Here is a 24,520-nt window from a genome sequence, read left to right on the forward strand (position 1 = left end):
AAAAAAAAAAAAAAAGAAAAAGAAAAGCCAGTGAGTATTGAAGAGCTCAGTGGGCTATTCTGTAGGAGCTTGGAAAGAACGTAGAAAGAAATGAAAACAAGGGCTGGCTTGTGAAGTTTCAGAGGGTAGTTTGAGAGTCTCTTGGATACTCTTCACAGGCCATGTGCTAGGTTCTGGCTAATGAGAAATGAAGAATTGGCTATGATCAACAGGAGACCAGCACCACTGATGCGAAACCTTTGCTCTGCTGGGACAACTGATGCTGGTCAGCTGGTGCTGAGAAATTAGCCGAGATTACAGCTAGCATCACTCAGGTGAAATCTGGAATTGTTGCCTCAGGGTCAACACATAAGCTGTGATGTTGAACCTTGTACTGGCAGCTGAACTTAGAAATGTGTAAAAATGGTGGTGGTTTGGAAGGTCTGAAGGGGTCATGAAGAGTCTATGAAGCTCTGCACTCTGAGAGGCCATAGGAGAAGGTGCATGTAGCCTGAGAAGCAGTTGAAACCCCAGGATTGAAGGGGTCATGGAAAGAACTTGAATCGTAGCCATGAAGAGAGCCAAGGAGAGGCTACTGGTGAAAGCAGTCCAGATGCAGCAGAAGACCTCAGCATCCTGGAGATGCCAGCACCACAGGCCGACCACCAAGAACAGCTGCAGCAGTGGAGTGGAGCCAGAGAAGTGACCCAGGTCCTTTGGAGGAGCCCAGCAGATAGTGAATCACATACACTGCAATTACTTACATGGCTGGAGTTGGTTTGCTTTGTTCAGATCGTGACTATGCCCTGGTTCTCTCTTGGAATAAGAAAGTATCTAAATATTTTTGGTTTAACATGAGCCCACAGTTGAAAGATTTTGAACTCTTTTTTTTTTTTTTTTTTGTTTTTTTGTTTTTTCGAGACAGGGTTTCTCTGTATAGCCCTGGCTGTCCTGGAACTCACTCTGGAGACCAGGCTGGCCTCGAACTCAGAAATCCGCCTGCCTCTGCCTCCCAAGTGCTGGGACTAAAGGCGTGCGCCACCACCGCCCGGCGATTTTGAACTCTTAAAGAGACTTCATATTTTTAGAGATTTTTTAAATATCTAAAAAAACTTGGACTTTTAAGTGTTTGAAATTTTTTCTTTTTAAGATTTATTTATGTAATTATACTGTAGCTGTCTTCAGACACCCCAGAAGAGGGCGTCAGATCTCATTATGGATGGTTGTGAGCCACCATGTAGATGCTGGGATTTGAACTCAGGACCTTCAGAAGAACAGTCAGTGCTTTTAACCACTGAGCCATCTCTCCAGCTCCCTTGAAATTTTTTTTTTTGGGGGGGGTTTCGAGACAAGGTTTCTCTGTATAGCCCTGGTTGTCCTAGAACTCACTCTGGAGACCAGGCTGGCCTCGAACTCAGAAATCCGCCTGTCTCTGCCTCCCAAGTGCTGGGATCAAAGGCGTGCGCCACCACCGCCTAAGTACACTGTAGCTGACTTCAGATGCACCAGAATAGGGTGTCAGATCTCATTACAGGTGGTTGTGAGCCACCATGTGGTTGCTGGGATTTGAACTCAGGACTTCTGGAAGAGCAGTCAGTGCTCTTACCCAGTGAGTCATCTTGGCAGCCCCAGGTGTTTGAATTTTTAAAAGGTTGGAATGTCTTATTTTGTGGTAATGGTAACATTAATATGAGATCTTGGGGACAAGAAAGGAAAGTTTATGTCTTAAGTGATGTTTGTGTGTCAAGTTGACAAGGGGTCAACTGTGCTAGTTTTTATTTTAGCTTGACCCAAGCTAGAGGCGCCTGAGCAGAGGCACCTCAGTTCAGAAACGCCTCCATAAGACGGGACTATAGGAACTGTAGGGCATTTCCTCCTCCTCCTAATGTGCATCAATGTTTTGCCTCATGTATGTATGTGTACCATATGTGTGCCTGGTACTACAGAGATCAAAAGAGGGTCTCAGATCCCCTGGCTCAGAGGGTTGTGAACTGCCATGTGGGTACTGGGAACTGAGTCCAGGCCCCCTGTAAGAGCAACAAGTGCTCTCAACCTTTTAACCACTGAGCCAAGTCTACAGCTCCTGTAGGACATTTTCTTAATTAGTGACTGATGTGAGGGGGCCCACCCACCCCTAGGCAGGTGGTCTTAGGTTCTATTAGTGCCCTCGAGTTCCTGCACTTCCTCCTGTAATGATAAACTGTGCGGCGGCAGTGTAGGCTACATAAGCTTTTTCCTTCACAAGTAGCTTGCTTTGGTCATGGTGCTTTATCACAGCACCATGTCACTGGGACACCCGGACAGGCCCCGGAGCTGATCGTTAGCAGTTTGGAAACAGGCAGCCTAGATAACTGAAATCCTCAGCACAAATGACCTTTACCTTTTCCTTCCATACTCCTTTTTTTTCCTTTTTTTCCCTGTCTTTGGGCCTCTCTGTGTAGCCCTGGCTGTTCTGAAACTCTCTGTAAAACAGGCTGGCCTTGGACTCACATCAGCCTGCCTCTGCCTCCTGAGTGTGTGCTGCCACCACTACCTGGCCTTTTCACTCCATACTTAAAGCCCCTTCCCATCTGATTTCTTCACTGAGTTGCATTTTATCTTTTTTAAACAGTAGAATCTAAATTGCATCATTGCTTTATGATAAGCACACTCTTACCTTCAGTATCTCCTCCTGCTGCAAGACAAAACAACCTGTCTAAAACTGCCTTCCGTATAACACTGTGCGACCAAGAGAGTCTGCAGTTCTATGGTAACTTAGTGATAGCTGGCAAAGGTGGCCTCTGTCAATTTGTCACCATTATTTTCCCCTGCCTTAAGTTCGAGTCACAGGGGAGGCCTACAAAGCTGGTTGCTTTTGATTGGTAACAACAGCAGAGGCCGTGGATTCCCTCCCCTGCTCTTGCCCTGGAAACAGAGCAAGCCAAATAGTAGAGGAACCCAAGTAATCTGACCCGCCCTGAACTGTGTGGCGGCTACTTGGCAAATGTGGAAGGATCACTCAGCTAAAGGGGAGGAGGGCATTCTGTAGATCTGGCTTGGCAAGGAAGTCTACCAAATTCCTCTCACACTTATTACTCAACTTCTAACCCCCTCCCTCCTCACTTAACACGTTCACTTAAAAGATCTTATGGAAGCCAAGCCTGGCTCTTTGTCTGTGTAAGCGCTCTGCTAACTGCCACTAGGCTACTTTCGCAGCCCTAAAACAGTAGTTAGCTCCACTGTGCCTCTGTTGACTACCTGGTTGGGATCATACTCTATGGTGGTGTTAGACATGACCAATAAGGAACACGTCACACTTGATGCATACAGGTTAAAACACTACTATTTTTGCAACTTCCTTTAAGTCCAATCTTATTTAAAAATGAAATGGTAGAGAAAGTTGCTGGGTGCTGTAGCACATAACTTATAGATCTCAGCTGAGGGGACCAGGAGGCAGGAGGGTTACATGTTCTAAGCCAGCCTGAGTTACATAAAGAGATTGTGTCTCAAAAAAGACAAAAGTTGGCTGGAGAGATGGCTCAGGGTGTAACGGTTCTATGAAAGTTTGGTGACCCGAGTTTGGTCCCCAGAATTCACAGAAATGTGGGAGGAGAGATCCAATTCCACAAATTTGTTCTCAGACCTCTACAAGTATGCCCTGTTGGTGCATATGTGCATGTACACACAAATGTAATTTTAAAAATGATGCCAGGTATGGTGGCAAATGCCTTTTATTCCTAATGTTTTGGAGGCACAGTTGGATCTCTTTGAGTTTTGAGGCCAGCCTGGTTTACATAGCAAGTTCCAGGACAGTCAGGTTGACATAGTAAGACTCTGCGTCAAAAAATTCAAACTAACCAAATGACAAGAAAAATTTTCTAACTGGAAAAGAGGGCTGAGAGGTTAAGAACACTAGCTGTCCTCCTAAATGACCCAAGTTTGGCTCCCATGACCCATACATGGTGACCCACAACCACCTCTAACTCCAGTTCTGAGGGACTGACATCGTTTTCTGGCCTCCATGGGCACCTGGCACACATGTGGTGCATAGTCATACACACACAGGCAAAAGACCCATACACACACACACACACACACAAAACCTAAATTTTTCCAAGGAGCATGTATTTGTGTAATACCTGAGTACATAACTTTAATTTTCAAAGTACTTCGGGAACTAAAAACAAAAAACCTGTAAATTGAAACCATAAAGTCAAGTCAAATAAAAATCGAGAAAAATATCTATACTATGACAGGGGCTAGTATTTTACTGTAAGAGCACTTACACATGAAGGAACACAAGGAAGAATACCGTGACCATTAGGCAAAGCATGGAGGAAATGCCATTCATCTGTTGCAGTGAGGGTGGTAGATACAGCCAGACCGAGAACTGGAGAGGCAGGGGCTAAACTTATAATGGAGGTCTTTCTCATGGGCAGTGGCTGTGGGGAGACGTATCAGAAACAACTGTGGCCTAGAGAAGCTGCCATGTGAGAGCACAGGAAGCCTATGGCTGCAGTAGTTAGGATCATTTACACACTGTTCTCAAGGTGTCTAGTCTGCTGTGAGAGTAACATTATTTTGGTGCAGAACTTGCTCTTCAAGTATTTTCTGTCTGTCTAGCTCACAACCTCCCTGTGACCTTCCTTCCTGACAGCACACCAGGTCCTAATAGTTCTCCCACGAAAATGGTGGTTACATTTCCACATCACCACTGGGTTTTGTTCCTTCATCCTTTCCCTCTACATGTCAACCCAGTCCTCCAGAGTAGTCTTTCCTTTCACTTACCTAATGCTAGGTCCCTGTTCAGAACCTTTCAGTGGCCCTACCCTTTCTCTACATCAAGTCTAGTAGACTCAGGTCAGCATTCTTGACAAGGTTGTTTCTCTCTCTCTCTCTCACTTTCAAGATTTATTCATTTATTATAAGTATACTGCAGCTGTTCCCAGACACACCAGAAGAGAGCATCAGATCTCATCATGGATGGTTATGAGCCACCATATGGTCGCTGGGACCTAAACTCAGGTCCTTTGGAAGAGCAGTCAGCGCTCTCAACCACTGAGCCATCTCTCCAGCCCCGACTAGGTTGTTTTTACCTCAGCTTGAAAACCATCTGTTGTAGCTAAGGAGGGTTAACAACTGATCAGTATCTCTCTCCATGTGAGCTTCCCAATCCTGTTTATACTTCCCTACTGGGCACTCCTTATCCTTTCTTTCTCTTTATTAACTTGTATTCCAGTGTTCCGTTGTGTTCAGCTCCACTTGCTCTCTTCCATCAGATAGAACAAAATGTGGAGTCTTCAGCTAGAGGTACACTCATGGCTCTGTCATTTAATAGTTTTGTGATTTAACTTCATTTAACAATTAAAATTATTGTCGGGCAGTGGTGGCACATGCCTTTAATCCCAGCACTTGGGAGGCAGAGGCAGGCAGATTTCTGAGTTCGAGGCCAGCCTGGTCTACAGAGTGAGTTCCAGGACAGCCAGGGCTACACAGAGAAACCCTGTCTCAGAACCCGCCCTCCCAAAAAAAAAAAAAAAAAACAAAAAAACAATTACAATTATTACTGTGTGAGTTCATTGTATAGGGAGACAAGAGGACAACTTTACAGAGTTCTCTCCTTCCACTTTTGTGAGGGTTATAAGGATTAAACTTGGGTTGCCAGGCTTTTTTTATAAAGTGCCTTTACCCACTGAGTATCTCGCCAGCTCCAGGACTTGTTTTTTCTTTTGAGACAGGGTTTTTCTGTGTAGCCCTGGCTGTCCTGGAACTCACTCTGTAGAACAGGCTGGCCTCAAACTCAGAAATCCTCCTGCCTCTGCCTCCCAAGTGCTGGGATTAAAGGCGTGCACTACCACTGCCGGGCTAACTCCAGGACTTGTTAAAACAAAAATTAAAAAAAAGATGTTACAGGTATGATTGTTTTTCCAGGAGGAGTCTCACCACACGTGTGTCTGATGAGAAAACTCATCAGATATCCTAGAACTGGAGTTAGCCGCCACGTGGGTGCTGAGGACCAAACCCAGGTCCTCTGCAAGAGCAACGAGTGCACTTAACCACTAAGCCTCTTCTCCAGTTCCTTGACTTCTCAGTGCTATTTGCCTAAACTCTAAGACGTAATACTTACGTGACTTTTGCAAAAAATTAAACAGAGTTCAATGTAGTACAACTAATGAGAGCCTGGGGATGCAGGCAGTTCAGCAGCAGAGCATGCACTCAGGATGACTGCACTGCACAAAACTAGTAAGAGAGCCCAGGACACAGAAACACACACTCACAATGTATTGACACAAAGCCTTTCTAACTGGCTTGTGCAGTTATTTTCTCCTACATTTAAAAAGTTAACATTAGAGTCCAGCTCTTGTTTCCCCATACTTTACGTTTTACCTCATTAACAGGTGCTTGCCTCAAATGCTGCATTAGCTGAATTACAAAAACAAACCTCTGCTGGGTCTTACTTCCTTTAGCTTTAAATTCTGGATGAGAACACTAAATTTTGAGATATTAAAACTTTACTATTAAAAATCTCGTAACCAGAGGAACAAAGACAAAGGGGATACTTTGGGTTTATTTGTTTTTAAGATTGAAAGTGTCCTAGGATTTCTATGAATTAGCATCAGACAATCCTAATGGGCCAGTTCTTTTGTTCTTCCCTTCCATGGTTTCCCCAGGGAGAGCCAAGCACCGTCACCAGCTCTGGCTCAATATCGCTCCCTAGACACCAGAACTCAGGTTTTCCTCCAGGGAGTGCCACTAGCCTCTGACTTTCAGAAAGAAAGCATCCTGGAGACCTGTGCTTTGTTCCAAGGAAGATCAGGGTCAAGAATGAAACCCAAGTTTCTATCAGCCAAAAGTTCTCTTTATCCTTTCAGTTTTCCGAGGCACAAGGGATAAGCTCTTGTTAGAGCCATGCCTCCTGAGGACAAATGGGTAGAGGCTGCTCTCCCCAAGAACAAACCTCAAGAACTGGGAAGACAATGTTAAAGGGCATGGGATGGGCAGGCTTTATTCTGTGTGTTCTTGATCTGAGCTGGGTACAATGTAACTACATGTATCTAAAATTCTTCTTGAAATGAACATGAAACTAAACTGTTATTGATAATGTTCATAAACTATTTCATAAACTGATTTCCAGTCAGAAATCAACATCTAGGAATATATAGATATATATTTATAAGCATGCATGCCTGTCTGTCTGTCTACCCATCCATCCAGCTATCTATGGCAGAGTCTTATTATGTAACTCTGACCGGGCTGGCTTGGAGCTCACCTTGTGACTCTGAGTGGTCACTCTGTAGACCAGGCTGGCCTCAAACTCAGAAATCTACCTGCCTCTGTCTCCCAAGTGCTGGGATTAAAGGCGTGTGCCACCACCGCCTGGCTGAACTGCACATTTTTAATCCTGCTCTGGGGAGGCAGAGGCTGGTAGATCTCTGAGTTTGAGATCAGCCTGATTGATCTACAGATGGAATTTCAGGGCAGTTAGAGATACACAGAGAAACTTTGTCTCTAAATAAATAAATAAATAAATAAGTAAAGTAAAAACTGAATCTCAAAGTTTTGATAGAATTTTACAAGTTCACAATAATTTTCTTCCATTTTGCCTCTTGAGCTCCAGTGTACTTATCTATTGTATAGTTTAAACCCTTACTGGTATAAAACTATGATTGGTATTAAAAAAGGTAGCATTAATTCAGATTTGAAACTGAGCAAACCATGTTGTATTATAACAAGATTAATTGGGCATTTTATTCATCTACCATTTACTAAATGGTCATGAATGTTGGGTTCAGGCTCTGTTGTGGCTCTCGGAGTCTCCTCCAGGTAGAGAAACTACCAGGTAGGAGAATAATTACACTGCGCTGTGAGAAGCCTGATCTGTAAGCGAGACTTGTACAAAGTACCATGGTTGGCTCGCTCGTAAGGAGGCCTTGTGAGATAAGATATCTATCAGTGTCTAACACATGCCGACTAACCTGTATCTCCTTTCACTCTTCTGCCGTACCCAGGTGTCTCCTTTCTTCCTCATCTGCAAACCTGGACAAGACAGCCAAACTGATAGGGCTACAGTTTCAGGTAAAGACAGACTCAGACCAAAACCACTCAAGGAAGCTCACATCTTGTCCATACTTTATACCATTGGGACAGCTCCAGAAGTCTTTCTGCCTTGAGATATAAGATCTTTCCTAAAAAAAAAAAAAAGAAAAGAAAAGAAAAAGAAAAAAAAGAAAAGAAAAGAAAAGAAAAGGAAAGAAAAGGGAGGAGGAGAAGCAGCCAGGCATGGTGGCTTATGTTTGAGTCCAGCACTCCAGAGGCTGAGGCAAGAAGGCTGTTGTAAATTTAAGGCTTGCATGGATAATGAGTTCTGGTCAGTCTGAGCTACTACACAGTGAGACCATGTTCAAACCCACTTTCACACCTTTCCCCAGTGCCCTAACAAGCTAGTTGCCAGCTGTGGTGAACTATGACTTCAGGAGGCCTAGGCAGGAGGGCCAGTGAGATTGCACAGTGGGTAAAGATGATTGCTGCTTAGGGCTGATGGCCTGAGTATGATCCCAAGAACCCATATGGACAAGTGGAGGGAACTGATAGTCACAGGTGTGCTGCGGCACACCCCCACAGTACCCATAGTAATAAACAATAAAATGATTTTTTTTCTGGAACTGTACATTTCTGAGAAGCTTGCCTAGTTTTGGAGGGTGGAACCAGGACCTTATACATACTCTACCAGTGAGCTACATGGCCACCTCAGAATGACTTTATGTAGATCACCTTTAAGTAGATCACTGTTTCCTTCTCCTCCTCCTCTTCCTCCTCTTCCTTTTGACTTTTTAAGACAGGGTTTCTCTGTGTAGCCCTGTATGTCCTAGAACTCAACTTTTACATCAGGCTAGCACCAAACTCAGAGACTAGCCTCCCTCTGCCTCCTACGTGCTGGGATTCAAGGCGTGCACCACCTCATCTAGTAGTAGATCACTGCCTTTTTTTGAGGTTGGCCCTTACTTCCAAAGGTTTGCCAAAGAGAGTACCCTTAATTTTTCTTTTTTCAGTGCCAGGGCCATGTGCATGCTAGGCAAGCACTCTATCACTGAGCTGCTCCAGAGGCTTTGATGACCTTGGATCACCATGCAGCTCAGCTAACCACAAACTGTCAAGGTTTTCAAGATGTTCTGCTTGGATTTTTCTAGCTTTCTATGTAAGAATCAGAATTGTGAAATATTTTTTGGTCTTGAACACAATCCCAAATAAACTAAGGACTTATCAGAAACATAATTCCCTTCAGTGGCACACAGGTGATATCTAAAGGCCATTAACAATTCCTGGGCTGCAGCCTTTGTCTAGGGTATATGAAGCCCTACATTCAATCCCTAGTACTGCAAACAGCAACAAAACAAAACAAAATGCTCCAAAGCGAACCTTTGCTGCATGTGGCAGAGCATACCTACAGCCCCTGCAGGTGACGCAGGAAAATCGGGAGTACAAGGACATTCTTGGTTACACAACAAATCTGAGGCCTGCCTGGGCCACGTGATACTTGTTTAAAAAATTTGATGACTACCAATGGTTCAACCTTGGCTGCCTGTTATAATCAGAGGTTTCAAACTCCCACTCAAGCCAATCAAATTACAATCTCTGGAGGTGGAACTCAGGCATCACTGGTTTTCAAGATTCACTGTGTAGGGGCTGGAGAGATGCTCAGGGGTTAAGAGCACTTACTGCTCTCGAAGAGTACCTCAGTTAATGCCTCTTCTGACTTCAGTAGGCTCTTGCACTTATATGGTCTCTATAATATATATGTATAGATATACACATTTATATACATATACATATACATTCTGGCACATATACATATAATAAACAAATATTAGCTGGGAGGTAGTAGCACAGCCTGGTCTACAGAGTGAGTTCCAAGACTCATACACACACACACACACACACACACACACACACACACACACACGATTTCCCACGTGATTATACAAGCTGGGGACTACTAGTTGGCAGTTTTTCCTTCCCTGAACAAAGGTAGTTTCCAGTAGTGCTAAAATTCCCAAGTACAGGGGATTGACCTCAGAGTCTCCAGTATGTTAGACAGGCATTGCACCATTGAGCTAGCACCCTTATCCATTTTCTAGTCTAGTTTAAGACAGGGATCTCCCTAAGTTTTCAAAATGGCCTAAACTTGCCTCAGTCTCCTAAGCAGTTATAAGTGTGCCAGCGTGTTCAGTTAGGCCTGGCTTCCTTAAACTCTCATAAACCACAAACTTCAGTGGGTCTGAGCTACAACCAGTTCTGTATTTCTAACCAGCTCCCAAGTGAAGCCAAAGCAAATACCCAGAAGCCAAATTCCAAGTAGCCCTGTGATTCTGGAAGGAAAATGATTTTAAAGAACAGAAAGAAAAGCATTTCTGTTACTGAAGTCCACACACTAAAGCACTAGATAGGGAGGGAGGGGAGAGGCCATGACGGATGAACAAGTGGGAGGGACCATGGACAAAACAGTCTACAGGAAGGGAGGCTTCAGGGATCAGAAAGTTTGGAATGGTGTATTTTTCTGAGGGAGAGTGGAGAGCAGCCATTGTGGTTTTTGCAGTTGTGTGTACACAGGAGGGCAAGCTGGCCCGGGGAAGAAGAGCGATGGGCAGTGAGGGAAATGATCAAATGTCTAAAATCATAGAAAAAGCAAGCCTTTGCCTACAGAGCTGGCAAGGCATAGAGTAATACTAGCAGGAGGCCTGCAGGAATCTCTTCCCTGACAGAAATGCATCCAGGACAAGTCGAGTTACTACATTGAAGATGGGCAAGACTACCAGCCATCACTCCCTCCTGAGGACTGAGAGACTCAGGGGTATAAGTCTCTCCTGGCAGTGCTTGGGAACTAACAACAAACTGAACCACTTGCCCAGATGCCTCTCTTTTGTGTGCAGAGAGAACACCCAGAAGCTTAGATGTGGGGTCCCTTGGCAGCTTCCGGGCAACCTTTCTGTGACTTTCTAACCTTCTAGATGTACTGCACTAGTAACAAACTAAAGAGGAAAACTCACTCCCTGGGCTTTTCCATGGAAATTAGAAATGCTTAACATATAGAACAACAAATAGTATAAGAATGGTCACAAATTAACCAGAAGGTATTTATTTCTCTAATTTTTTTCTTTTTTCTTTTTTTAAAGATTTATTTATTATTATATCTAAGTACACTGTAGCTGTCTTTAGACACACCAGAAGAGGGCATTGGATCTCATTACGGATGGTTGTAAGCCACCATGTGGTTGCTGGGAATTGAACTCAGGACCTTCAGAAGAGCAGTCAGTACTCTTAACCGCTGAGCCATCTCTCCAGCCCCTCTAATTTCTAAAACAATTAAAACTTTTCTGAAAAAAATATCCAGAGAAATTACATAACATGGTTAGCACATGTTATCAAAAAGTTCTGTTTAAATGAACAGAAGAAACTGAAATGAGAAGGAATTCTGTTAGCAGGTGATCCATCCTATACAAGAAGATAAGAATCCTTGGCAGAAATGGACATCTTTCAAGTTCCTATTTACTGTATAAATGATGGCTAATAGGTGCCAAGTGCCAGCTAATGCGCTACAAGCTTTTATCCATGTTTATCAGACTCCTCCTCCTAATCCTATGAAATAGGCACTATTACAATCCCTAATGATGAGCAACTATTGGTTCCAAGATGAAAGTTCAAAGGTTTCAAAACCAGTATGTGGTAAAGTCTTACTTATTTTTTGGTGGCAGGGTTTTCTGTAGTTTAGGGTGGCCTTGAATTTCTGATTCTTCTGCCTCTACCTCCCAAGGGCTTGGATTCTAGGCATAAATCACTTGACCCTATTTTAGATGGTGCTGTAGACTGAATCCAGGGTTTCATTCATGCTAGATAAACACTTCATTAACTAACCCAAGAGCTTAGTTCTAAAATTGGCTTTATACTGCCTGATTCCAATGGCTATGCTTTTAGCATCTATGACACTACCAACTTCCTGCATGGCATTTGTCCCAGAGAGAGAAACTATAGTCCAGATCTACTGCAGCTGAGACACAGCACAGTGGCATTTAGATATACAAGTCTGTGTACACTGAGTGCCCCAGGGAAGAGAGTGCAGCTGCAGGGTCCTGGGTCCCCTGGTGAAGACAAGCTTTAGTAAAGGCTAGGAAAACTGAAGGTGAGAAATACAAGTAGACTCCTAAATGGAAATGGTCCCTTCTAGAATCATTCTCTTGTGATATGCTTAGTAGAGAATATGAAATTACTGAAACTATACAGATTCATACAGGTAACAAAAATTCTACTTACAATAACAAACTTCCTTATTATAAGCTATATTTAAATACTTGAGCTTAAATATTTTCAAAATAATGATCTCCTTTGAGTACTATTGTGTTTGATGATTAAAAAGTAGCTTTCTTGCTTTTCTTTTTTTTTTTTTTTCGAGACAGGGTTTCTCTGTATAGCCCTGGCTGTCCTGGAACTCACTCTGTAGACCAAGCTGGCCTCGAACTCAGAAATCCACCTGCCTCTGCCTTCCAAGTGCTGGAATTAGCTTTCTTGCTTTTCTATACCCTGAATGAGACCATGAGCTTATATTTTCAGGGGTATTCAAGAACTTATAATTTCATTTTTTAAACTGAAGATTTAATGTTGTAAAGCAACCTGAAATTACCTTAGTTGATACGGAGGTTTGCTTGTAACAAAGATTTTGGTAAAAAGACCTCTTACTTCTTTGGATAATGTTACGAGAAGATAAAGAGGAGATCAGAAAATCTCAGGAGGAAAGCATCTGGCAGAATGGGTCATATTACACTGGCTCCAATGGGGGCTCAGTACCTGAAACCAAGCCTGGCCAATTGTAGGTCTGCTCTAGAGAGCTAGTTCAGATAAGCAAGTGGGCTCCTTTTTTTTTTGCACTAAAAGTACTAAAGACCAAAATTGTTTCTTAGGAATATATACAGGGATAGACTGACTGTATCTGCTTTGCAAAGAGAGTCAAAGGGATGGTAGAAGCGAGGAGGCTCCTGTAGACAGCTCTGTAGTCTTCACCCTCAGGCATTCCTATGTAAGCACTCTGTCCTAACTGGCCACCTACTGTATGTACGCACTTCTGTCCTAACTGGCCACCTACTGTATGTATGCACTGTATGTATGCAAATCTGTCCTAACTGGCCACCTACTGTAGCCATTCTTGTGGTGAAGGAGAAGAAGCTAACAGAAATCATATTCTTCTCTAGCTTAAAGCATCAGTGTTCTAGGCCATGGGGGCGGGGGGGGGGGTAACTTTTCTGCTCATGACAAGCTCTATCTCATATCTAAGGAACACATATAGTTCAGGTTTTGTAAGTAGGTTGAGTGCATATTAATTAAGAATATTTAGTGTGTGTGTGCATGCGTGCACATATGTGGGGAAGTTGGAGGCCAATCTACAAAAGTCAGTTCTCTCCATTCCCATGCAGGCCCCAGGGATTGAACCCAGGCTGTCAGACTTGCCAGCAGATACCTCTGCCTGCTAACCCATCAGGCTAGCCCTAAGAGAGAATTTTCTATTTTTGAGACAAGTTTCTCTATATAGTCCTGGCTGTCCTGGAACTTACCATGTAGACCAGGCTGTATTCAACCTCATAGAAATTGTCTATCTCTGCTTCCCAAGTGCTAGAATTAAAGGCATGTGCCACCATGCCAGAATTTTTTTTTTTTAAAAAAACAAATAACTAGTTAAAAGGACAACAGAAGAGACAATACGATAGGAAGCATTGCCAGTAAAAAAGATGACAGTTTGGCAGGGAACAGAAAATCACAGGCAACAGGTTAGCAGGTTAGCAAGCTGCTTTAAAATCAGGGCTTGAAAAATCAGGGTAAAAAGTGAAGGCTTACTGGAGAAAGCTGCTGGGCTAGGGCTCAGCCGTACACTCCATTCTCCAGAGGGCTCTCTGGTCCAGTGCCCCACTGACCCTGCACCGTAGAACGTGTATACACAGTGTGCTGTGCACATTTGAGTTTGTAAATCGAATTCCACGCAGGTTTATTGATCATCTCAGCAGTCAGCACAAGAGACTCAAATATGTGCTGAAGCACAAGTGAACATCGCAGAGCAAGTCAGAGGTTGATGGGAACTCTCCTTCAGGTTAACAACCAGAAAGCAGGGTTATTCAAGAGTGTCTAAGCAGCAGACCAGACCCGGTAGCTGCTCACTTGGGGATTAGCGAGTTGTACAAGGGGAAACTCAGACTGGTGCTGTGCAAAATAACCAACCAAGGAGGGTGAGGGAGATGGCTTCGCAGTTACGAGTGAATACTGCTTTGCAGAGACCCAAAGTTCAATTCCCAGCACAAACATCAGATCCACAATTGCCTATAAATCTAACTCCAAGGAGCATATAGCCTTTTGAGTGCCTTTACTCATGTGCGTGCGTGCGCGCGTGCGTGCGCGCGCATACACACACACCCACACCCACACACACACCCACACCCACACACACACCAATTTAAAAAATCTAAAAAGAAACCCAAAAGCCTTTGACCACCACTGTCTCTAGGAGAACAGCTAACCCAGTCAGCTGAATTGTAGGTAACACACGTCAGAACGTAAAAGCCTTTTCTGCATTAGGCCTGAATTCATGACTTGGCAGAGTACTTGTAAATTATATATGGGCATGTGGCTCTGAGTAATTTCAAGGTAAGTAGTTTTTTTTTTTTTCTAGGCACAATGGCTGACTAAGCATATAATGACATATGCTAATGTCTACCATTGCAGACCAAAGCAGTATGAGGCAAAGCTTCCATACCAAGGTCACTGGCATAAAGAAGATCATTCTGCTCATTCCTTTGGGGTGGAAGCAGCTACAATGCCTGGCAGCGAACAAAGGAGGTTTCTATTTGGTGGCATCCTGAGCGTTTTCATTACACCGACGCTGTCCTTTGCTCTGCACTTCCACTTTCTGGTTATGATGTTCTCTTCTCTACCTGAGCCTCTTTGCTTATATACTGACTCTGCCAGTACCTCATGCTGCTTCTGCTCTAGGTTTGCTACATAGGACAGATCCTTTAGTGCATTCTTTTCAGATTTATTTTCTTTTTTTAAATTGTTATTCTATGTGTATTGGTATTTTGATTCCATGCATGTCTGTGTACTGTGTACACTCCTGGTATAGTGCCTGAAGACAGAAAAGGGGTCAGATGACCTGGAACTGGAGGTACAGACAGCTGTAAGGCCATGTGTGGGAGCTGTGAATTGAACCTAGGCCCTCTAGCAAAGCAGCCAGCGAGCTTAACCACTAAGCCATCTGTCCAGGCCCCAGCCCCACCCACTTCTGAAAAAACTTCAGAGTTCCTTCATTTATCGTGTGTACATGTGTATGTGTGTACATGCACAGACAGGTAGAGTTAGAGGACAACTTGTGATGCTCAGTTATTTCCTTCCTCTGTGGGGCTCCTGGGGAACCAAGCTCAGAAGGCGAGGCTTGGTAGTAAGTGCCTTAAATTACTGCACCATCTTGCTGGCCACCTTTTAGTATATTCTTGAAAGCCAATTCTAATTGACATATAATGAAACCAACTTCTCAACAATTTCCCAGCAATGTTCCCACTTATAGGAGACATGGTGAGAAAATATAAATGCGTCCCTGAGAACCCAGGCTTCAGCATCCTTGGAACTTAATAGGCTATAACAAATGGTGGTATCACGGTGGAATAATACTCTGGCTCTGGCAATGCTGCTGCACTTGGAAAAGAGACAATCTAAATCCAGACTGGCCTGGGAAACAGTGCAGGCAAGTAACTTAGTAATGAGAAAGAGATCACTACTTGAAACATAACACAGTCTTCTCATTAGCCAAGTCAGACAATGAAACAAACATTTCTTCTTCTAGAGTCCACGATTGTACTGACCTGCAGTTAAGCACCTGAAATGCATCAGACAAGCCAAAAGAGACGCATCTGAGAGAGGTTCTTACAGACTAGCTTTGCCTTGTTCGTATTCCAGCACCTCCTGATGGAAGCGATAACATAATGTCCCCTTTCAGGAGCATGCTCTCCAAAGATTATTTCTTTTACCTCATTTGAAGGCAAAGAATTATGTTCTTGAATGTCACCAAAATCTATATTCAGTGATTCTTGAACTTTACCTAATTAAAAAAAAAAAAAAGAAGTTTAGTTCTTAGAGGGGCATCAATTTCCTTAAATTACAGCCCTTAAAGAAGGTAAAAGGGCTGACCAGTAGTGAGACACACCTTTAATCTCAGCATATAGGAGGCAGAGGCAGGTGGCTCTCTGTGAGTTCAAGGCCAGCCTGGTCTACAGAGCAAGTTCCATGACAGCCAGGACTACACAAAATACCCCTGTCCCCCAAATATCAAATAAATAAAATAAAAAAAAAAAAACAAAAGGTCTGAGCTCACAGTTGTAATCCGCACTTAGGAGCCTCGTCTCATCCTTCAAATAAATAAATGGGAAATGGAAAGGGAAAAATGGTTCTGCAGTTCTGTTTTCACTGCAAGACAATTACTTCTCAGCCTGATGAACAGGCACTTTCAGAGTTCTAAGACAGTATAAAAGAAAATCATTCGGTCTCAGGTCTTTTTGGCATCCTGAAACATGAAAGGTATAAATCTACAAAAGCAATTGTAAACTTTAGAGCAAAGTTAAATAAATGACTGTAATAACAACAGCAAGTACAATGCATTTGAAGAGCTATGGTTTTTAAAGTGGGATGGCTTAATTTCATAATATCATTGCAAGTCAAACAGAGCAAGTATAATCTGTGTTTACAGATAATGAATGATGCACCTACAATCAGACAACTGAGAAAGTGGCTTCAGTGCTGGGGAGGAATTTCTGGCCTCATGCAAGCTAGGCTAGTGCTTGACCACTGAACTTCACACGCACTCTCTAGTCATGATAACCTTACTCAAACTGTCTCCTAAACTTGGTTTTCTGTCACCAGATTTCTTTTTTTTTTTCTTTTCTTTTCTTTTTTCCTTTCTCTTCCTTCTTTCCTTCCTTTCTTTGTTTTTTGGCTTTTTGAGACAGGGTTTCTCTGTGTAGCCCTGGCTGTCCTGGAACTCACTCTGTAGACCAGGCTGGCCTGAAATTCAGAAATCTGCCTGCCTCTGCCTCCTAAGTGCTGGGATTAAAAGGCGTGTGTCACCACCACCCGGCGATATTACTCTTAAGATCAGTGCTAATGTATAAGCTGCCACAGACTCTCAGTATAGTATCACATATTCACTGAATGAAATTTCCGCTCTAGCCCTCTAAGGACTTTTGATCTCTATGCTCCTTTGCTTGGCTCCAGCTCATGCCTGAAATGTTCCTCTGCGCTGTCTGTGCCTGCCGTCGTTTTCTGTTACTCCCCAGAATCTAAAGATTAAACTCCTTAACACCTACTCATCTTTCAAGACTATTTAGATGACAACTCTGAAGTCTTCCACAACGCCCCCAGCAGTGATCATTCTGCGCTTCTACTGCACTTAGGTAATGCTATGCACTTATCACGCTGGATTCTGTTATTCTTCCCATCTCTCTTATACAAGTCTTGAGGAGGCCAGAGGTTGGTTTCAAGTCTATTTTCAATCACATCACCTTAATTTTTTCAGACAGGATTTTTCCATGTAGCCCTGGATGTCCTGGAATTCTCTATGCAAACCAGGCTGGCCTTGAACTTACAGAAATCTACCTACCTCTGCCTCTGAAATGCTGGAATCAAAGGGTTGTGCCAATTTTCCCAGCTAATTTATTATTATTTTTTAAAATGACATTCTCTTACTGAACCTTCTAGAGCTCACTAACTAGCTAGGAACCAAGACTTATACCTTTCTTCTTTTCTGGGGGCTAAGGGGGAAGTTGTTTGAGGTAGGGTTTCTCTGTGTAGCCCTGGCTGACCAGGCCTCTTAATTCAGAGATCCACTTGTCTCTGCCTCCTGAGTGCTCCTAAAGACATGCACCATCTCTGCCTGGTCCACATACAGGTTTTTTTTGTTGTTGTTGTTTTTGTTTGTTTGTTTTGTTTCTGAGACAGGGTTTCTCTGTATAGCCCTGGCTGTCCTGGAACTCACTCTGTAGACCAGGCTGGCCTCAAACTCAGAAATCCACCTGCCTCTGCCTCCCAAGTGCTGGGATTAAAGGATTGTGCCACCACTGCCTGGCTCACATATAGCTTTTATCTCATACTTTTCAGATGTTTAAAGACAAGATTCCAGAGGGAAGTGGAAATAACTGGACCTATTCACAAGGTGGTCTTCTAGATACTACCACTACACACTCATTTATTGGTGCGTGGTCTAAGGGGCTCACGTGAGGCATTCTTTCTGCTTTCTCATTTATAAGGTAGTCTGGGATGCTCATTGGAAGAGTACTTCCTTGTGGGATACATTCTGAGTAACTTTGCTGTAAGAACCGAATGGCCCATAATGCTGTGCTTATTAGCTCTGAGTAACAACCTCTTCTATATGATCATGATCAAGTCGCTATCGCTAACTGTATTCCTGTGATTAGCCATTTCTTTACTACAGACTATGCTTCAAATGGAAACAAAAAAAGTGGAATCAAGAATATACCCATTTGGAGCTGCAGAGTTGGCTAAGTAGCTAGGAGTGCTTACTATCCTTCAGAGGACCCAGGTTTCTACTCCCAGCACCCATATGGTAGTCAGCAGCTGCCTGGAGCTCCATGTCCGGGGATCTGACATACTCTTCTGACCTCCAGAGGCTACATGTAGAAAGAAGTACTTTTGTATATACCCAGGCACGTATATATACATACAATGAGATAAATATTAAAAAATATATATTTGCAATTTACATACTTTTTGAGAAGTATCTTTTTTCCCCTTCCAGGTGACTAATTGTTAAAAACTTCCTATCCCAAGCTGCCCCCTTAATTTAAGAGATGAGGAAAAATTAAAAACAATATAGAGGCTGTGCAGTGGTGGCGCACGCCTTTAATCCAGCACTTGGGATGCAGAGGCAGACGGATTTCTGAGTTTGAGGCCAGCCTGGTCCACAGAGTGAGTTCCAGGACAGCCAGGGCTACACAGAGAAACCCTGTCTCAAAAAACAAACAAACAAACAAACAAAAAATAAAAACAATATAGAGGATGTAAGTACAATAGAAAAGAATAAGTCTCAAATGAAATATGAGTGGGGGCTGAAGAGATGGCTCAGTGGTTAAGAACACTGCTGCTGCTCTTCCAGAGGACCCAGGCTCGGTTCCTAGCATGGATATCAAGTGGCTCACAACTGCCTCTAACTCCAGTTTCCGGGGATTAGACACCCTCTTCTGGACTCTGAGGGTACCAGATACACACAATGCGTATACAAACATGTAGGCACTCACACATATACATAAATATAAATAATCTTAAAAGCACAAGGAATTCTTATGGCTGGGGAAATAGCTCAGTTGGCAAAATGCTTGCCTGGCAAGCATGTAAGAACCAAATCTGATCCCGGAACCCACACAAAAGAGCTAGGCATGGTGGCACAGGCTTGCAATACCAGTACTGGACACCTAACCTAGGCCAACTGGTGAGTTCTAGATCCTGTCTCAAACAAGGTGGACCACTTGATATTGGTGTTTGAGTCAATCCTTAGACTGACCTCTGGCTGCTACCTGTATTCACAGACATTCCCTCATGTTCTAGAGGATATTAGCACTGGTGTCATTATTACTTTTTTTTTTTCTTTTTTGTTTTTTCGAGACAGGGTTTCTCTGTGTAGCCCTGGCTGTCCTGGAACTCACTCTGTAGACCAGGCTGGCCTCAAACTCAGAAATCTGCCTGCCTCTGCCTCCCAAGTGCTGGGATTAAAGGCATGTACCACAACCGCATGGCTTCATCTGGCTTATATGTACTGGAAAATCAAGTCAGGGCTTCATGCACCACACTCAATTAGCTGAGTTAGATCCTCACTTCATTACTATTATTATTCACAATTATCAACAGACTGGATAACTGCAGTTATTATTAGTTACTACATGCTAAGTACTGTGTTAAACTTAAATTTCATCTAATTCTTAGACCAAGACCCTAAGGTAATCCCCATCAGCAGTTGTGTCTTTTTTTACTTTCTTCTTATTTTTTTTTCCCCCTGAGACGGGGTTTCTCTGTATAGCCCTGGCTGTCCTGGAACTCACTGTGTAGACCAGGCTGGCCTTGAACTTACTCTGCCTCCCAAGTGTTAGGATTATAGGTATGTGCCACCACCACCTGAAATTTCATTTATTTCTTGTAACAGTCCTCTGGGGATATGAGTTATGGAAAGTGGGGCACAGTGAGTTTGAGTGTTGTATTGAAGATCATAAGGCTGCAGGCAGTAAATCTAAACCTGTAGTCTTACAGCCTGTTTTATTTGCCACAGAAGTTACACACAAAATTCTGATAGCTATCAATTACTCTCTATAGAGGCCCCACATAGATACATAAGAGAGCAAATTAGTGCTCCTCTTCCTCCAAAGAGGTCCAAAACAAGTCACTGTCCAATAAGAAGACAGTCTGAGTGAGGTTGAATATGTCTTCATTTATTTATTGGTCTTTCCTTTGGAAGTATTCAATATATTGTTTTTCTAATTTAAGTCAAATGTTTATTTTAATTTATATTCTATTTGAACATTATATTAACTTCTAGAATATAAATAAATGGAGATAATCAAACAACAACAACAACAACAACAAAAACCTATTGGGCATGGCCCTTTAATCTCAGCACTTATGAGGCAGATGCAGGAGGCTCTCTGTGAGTTCAAGGCTAGCCTGGTCTACATAGTGAGTTCCAGGACAGCCAGGGCTATGTAGAGAGATCCTGTCTTAAAATATAAACAAAAGCAAAATCATATATACATAGATTCTACCAAAGCAAATTTCCAGTGGATTAAAGATAATGAGATCATAAAACATCATCACTGACAGTCTGTTTTGTTTTTTTTTCTACACTAATTACTTAAGTTTGTATGTGTGTTTGTGTGTGCACATGTACACACACATCGAGGTCAGTGGAAAACTTATGCAGGCTCATTTCTTTCTACCAAGTGGGTCCTGAGCTCTGAGCTCTGGCTTGGCAGTACTGAGCCATCTCACTGCTCCCATAGTAACTTATTAAGGTACACATTTATACCAATGAAAAAATTACCCAAGTAGGTAAAATAATCCAGTCAGAGCTATCTGAGAAACCTAGCACTAAGAGAATGCCATGGTGAACTAGGCTGTAGTCTCAGCCGTTTGGGATGCTTAAGTGGACAGGACATGTGTCTTACGTTTAGGAACTTGACACTAGCCTGGAAAACAAAGAGGCTCAGCCTCAGACAGAAAGCATTGTGATAATGTATATCACTAAAGGCAGCCAGCAGTGCCTATCTTTGGAGATTATGAACATGATGAGTTAAGTAGAAACATTTCAAAACAATTCTCTAAGTTTTATAAAAGCAAGTAACAGTAGACATTAGCTAAATTAGCAAACTACACTAAATACATTAAAATATTGTAATAAAATTTAACAGCAAAACAAAACACCATTAAAGTTGTTTAGTAGCTGGGCGGTGGTGGCGCACGCCTTTAATCCTAGCATTTGGGAGGCAGAGGCAGGTGGATTTCTGAGTTTGAGGCCAGCCTGGTCTATGGAGTGAGTTCCAGGACAGCCAGGGCTATACAGAGAAACCTTGTCTCGAAAAAACAAACAAACAAACAAACAAAACCAAAAAAAAAAGTATTTTAGTAATAAGGACTGAACCTAGGTGAATGACTGTTCTTTACCAGCTTCTTTTTATTTTAAATTTTTACTTTGAGGCCATGTTGCTCTGGAAGGCCTTGAACTTAGCTGGGATTACAGGCCTGACCCACCAGACCTAGCTAGTAACATCATGTTAAAGACATTCATTCTAGGCAGAATTAAAGGGGATGGGGATCGTTCATTCATTTTGCAGACTTCCAGTGCAGAATACCCTGTGCATAATAGCTACCCAACAGACCTTTGTTAAATAAAATAAATGGGGAACGTGGGATTTACAATCTATCAGCTGTTTAAAATGATCAAATCCAAATTCTATGCAGAAATCACATTTGTCCTACCCCCAAATATTTATAATTTTCACTTACAGTTAGGAAATGAAATATTATTCTTTTAACAAAGAAATAGAAGACTCTTAATGTGTACGAGCTGAAAATAGGTAAGGAGGGATGGGGTGGAGAAGCTAGGAGAACAAAATCCTGTTTAGAATTAACATAACAAATACAAAACTTTACATGAGTTCTCTTAGTTAAATCTAAGTTTTACAGTGTTATTCATGCTTATTAGATATCTATAATGGACATAAGGGCAAAGCTTCTCGTGAGTAGAAGGGACACAAATATTTATTTGGGACTTTATAGATATATACTCATGTCACTATATATATATATATGTATGTATATATATATATATATTGTTGTTTTGTTTTGTTTTGTTTTTCGAGACAGGGTTTCTCTGTGTAGCCCTGGCTATCCTGGAATTCACTCTATAGACCAGGCTGGCCTCGTACTCAGAAATCTGCCTGTCTCTGCCTCCCAAGTGCTGGGATTAAAGGCATGAGCCACCATCGCCCGGCTGCACTGAAACTATTTTAAACCATACTGTGAAACTAGGTGATTATCCTTAAGCATGTACAGGCATGGGCAAGAAATAAATCAATGAAACAATATCCTAAAAGTAAACTCATGTCTTATGGAAACTGTTACATGACAAAGACAATATTCCAAAACAATGGAAGCAGGGTGGCCTAAGGAGCTAGTAAGTGCTCCTGGGATAGCCGAATTTCCAAACAGTTTATTCCTACCACACACTGTAAGTATAAATACATTTCATAGGATTAAAGGGTTAAGTACTGAAAATAAGAAACAGGCTATTTGATTAATCTCAGGATAAGAGAGATCACCAGCTCCTTAAACAACAACAATAACAATAGCCACAATACTCTCTGCTTCTGTAAAGCTCCCAAAATTGGATTAAGACTCAAAATAGGTAAAGTATTTATATGAGCTGAACCAGGGTATATTAGTGAGATCTTCCTTAAAGTATTTTTTAAAAATATATTTCCCTTTATTTTATGTGCACTGGTGTTTTGTCTGCATTTATGTCTATGTGAGAATGTTAGATCTTAGAGTTACAGACAGTTGTGAGCTGCCATGTGGATGCTGGGATTTGAACCTGGGTCCTTTGGAGGAGCAGTCAGTGCCTTTAACCACTGAGCCATCTCTCTAAAATTTTCTTAAATAAGACAAAAATTCAAAAGCCAAATAGAAGATATATATGTGTGTGTGTGTGTGTGTGTGTGTGTGTGTGTTAAAAAAAAGGAGATAAGCCAGGCACTCTGGCACAGCTGAAATCTCAGTTTCATGGGAGGCTGAAGAACAAAGATCACTAGTTCAAGGCTTGCTGGGACTAGAGTGAGTTCAAGGTGGGTATGGGCTATTCAGTGTGACTCTGTCGCAAAGTAAAAATTGTAAAAAACGATTGAAGGAGATATGGTGATTGAAGGAGATACAATGAGCTGTTGGGGACGAAGTCGCTGTCTTCAGTGGTGTAGCCACTGAAGTGGAGCCCTCCTCTGGTGTGTGAGTAACTCAAGCATGCCCATTGGGCAGTCCTGGTAAAGCCCAGTGAGTGATAGTGGTGTGGAGACTTGAAGGGGATGGCAGGGAGAAGAAAGGAAGGGATGAGCATGACTGGAATGTGTTCTATTTGTGCAGGGATTTGCCAGAGGATAAATAAACAAACAGGTAAAAGGAAAACTGGGGATACAGCTGGGCAGACTGTTTGCCTAGCTTCAATCTCCAGTGTTACAAAAACAAAAATCCCCAAACCAAAACCCCAGAAAAGGCTTTAAACAGTATACTATGACAAAACAGTCACAACGAACATGTTAGGCAAAGGGCTAATATGAAAAAAAAAAATCGTAAAATGGGTAGACATTAACAAATAGTTCAGAGTGGAAAATTGAGAAACAAGAAATTTGCAACTGCCAGGACATGAGGCTCACTGGCTATCAGGTGCTTTTCCAAGGGTTTAGATATCAATTCATTTTATGTTTCGATAGACCAATAAGAGAGGTGCTGTTAGTCCTATTTTCTCCCTAAGAAGATTGAGGCAGAGGTTTAGAGGAACTGCCCCAGGAACACAGGACAAGCACACAAGGCAGTCAGTGTAGCTCCTCACTTCAGTACAGTTTCCCCTTCTCTTTCTGAGACAGTCCCTCACTATGTAACCCTGGAATGCCTAGAATTTGCTATGTAAACCAGGTAAGCTAAATTGGCTTTGAACTCAGATCTGTCTGTCTCCATCTCCTAAGCACTGGAGTTATAAGGCATGTGCCTCCACCGCCTAACTAGTTTAGCACTAACTATGCTTTAACTACACTGTGTATATACTACAACATGTAACTATGCTGTATTATTTCTCCAGAGAGTGGGGGATGCAGAAATACAAATTAAAATTTATCATTTTCTTTTCAATGAAATAAGATTTTTTGGGTGGTGATGGCACACGCCTTTAATCCCAGCACTTGGGAGGCAGGCAGAGGCAGATGGATTTCTGAGT

General features: G+C 42.4%; 1 protein-coding gene and 1 long non-coding RNA gene across 2 annotated transcripts in view; both read right to left on the bottom strand.

Annotated features, from left to right (window-relative positions):
- Pde6d (phosphodiesterase 6D) overlaps window positions 1-24,520 on the bottom strand; it is a 47,926-nt gene that overhangs the window by 19,652 nt on the left and 3,754 nt on the right. The window lies entirely within an intron of this gene.
- LOC116088701 overlaps window positions 12,822-24,520 on the bottom strand; it is a 14,966-nt gene continuing 3,267 nt past the window's right edge. Inside the window, exon 2 of the long non-coding RNA XR_004117984.1 lies at window positions 12,822-16,084. This is a non-coding gene — a long non-coding RNA (uncharacterized LOC116088701). The remainder of the gene's footprint in view (window positions 16,085-24,520) is intronic.

Source organism: Mastomys coucha, unplaced genomic scaffold (assembly GCF_008632895.1).
Source record: "Mastomys coucha isolate ucsf_1 unplaced genomic scaffold, UCSF_Mcou_1 pScaffold14, whole genome shotgun sequence".
NCBI lineage: Eukaryota > Metazoa > Chordata > Mammalia > Rodentia > Muridae > Mastomys > Mastomys coucha.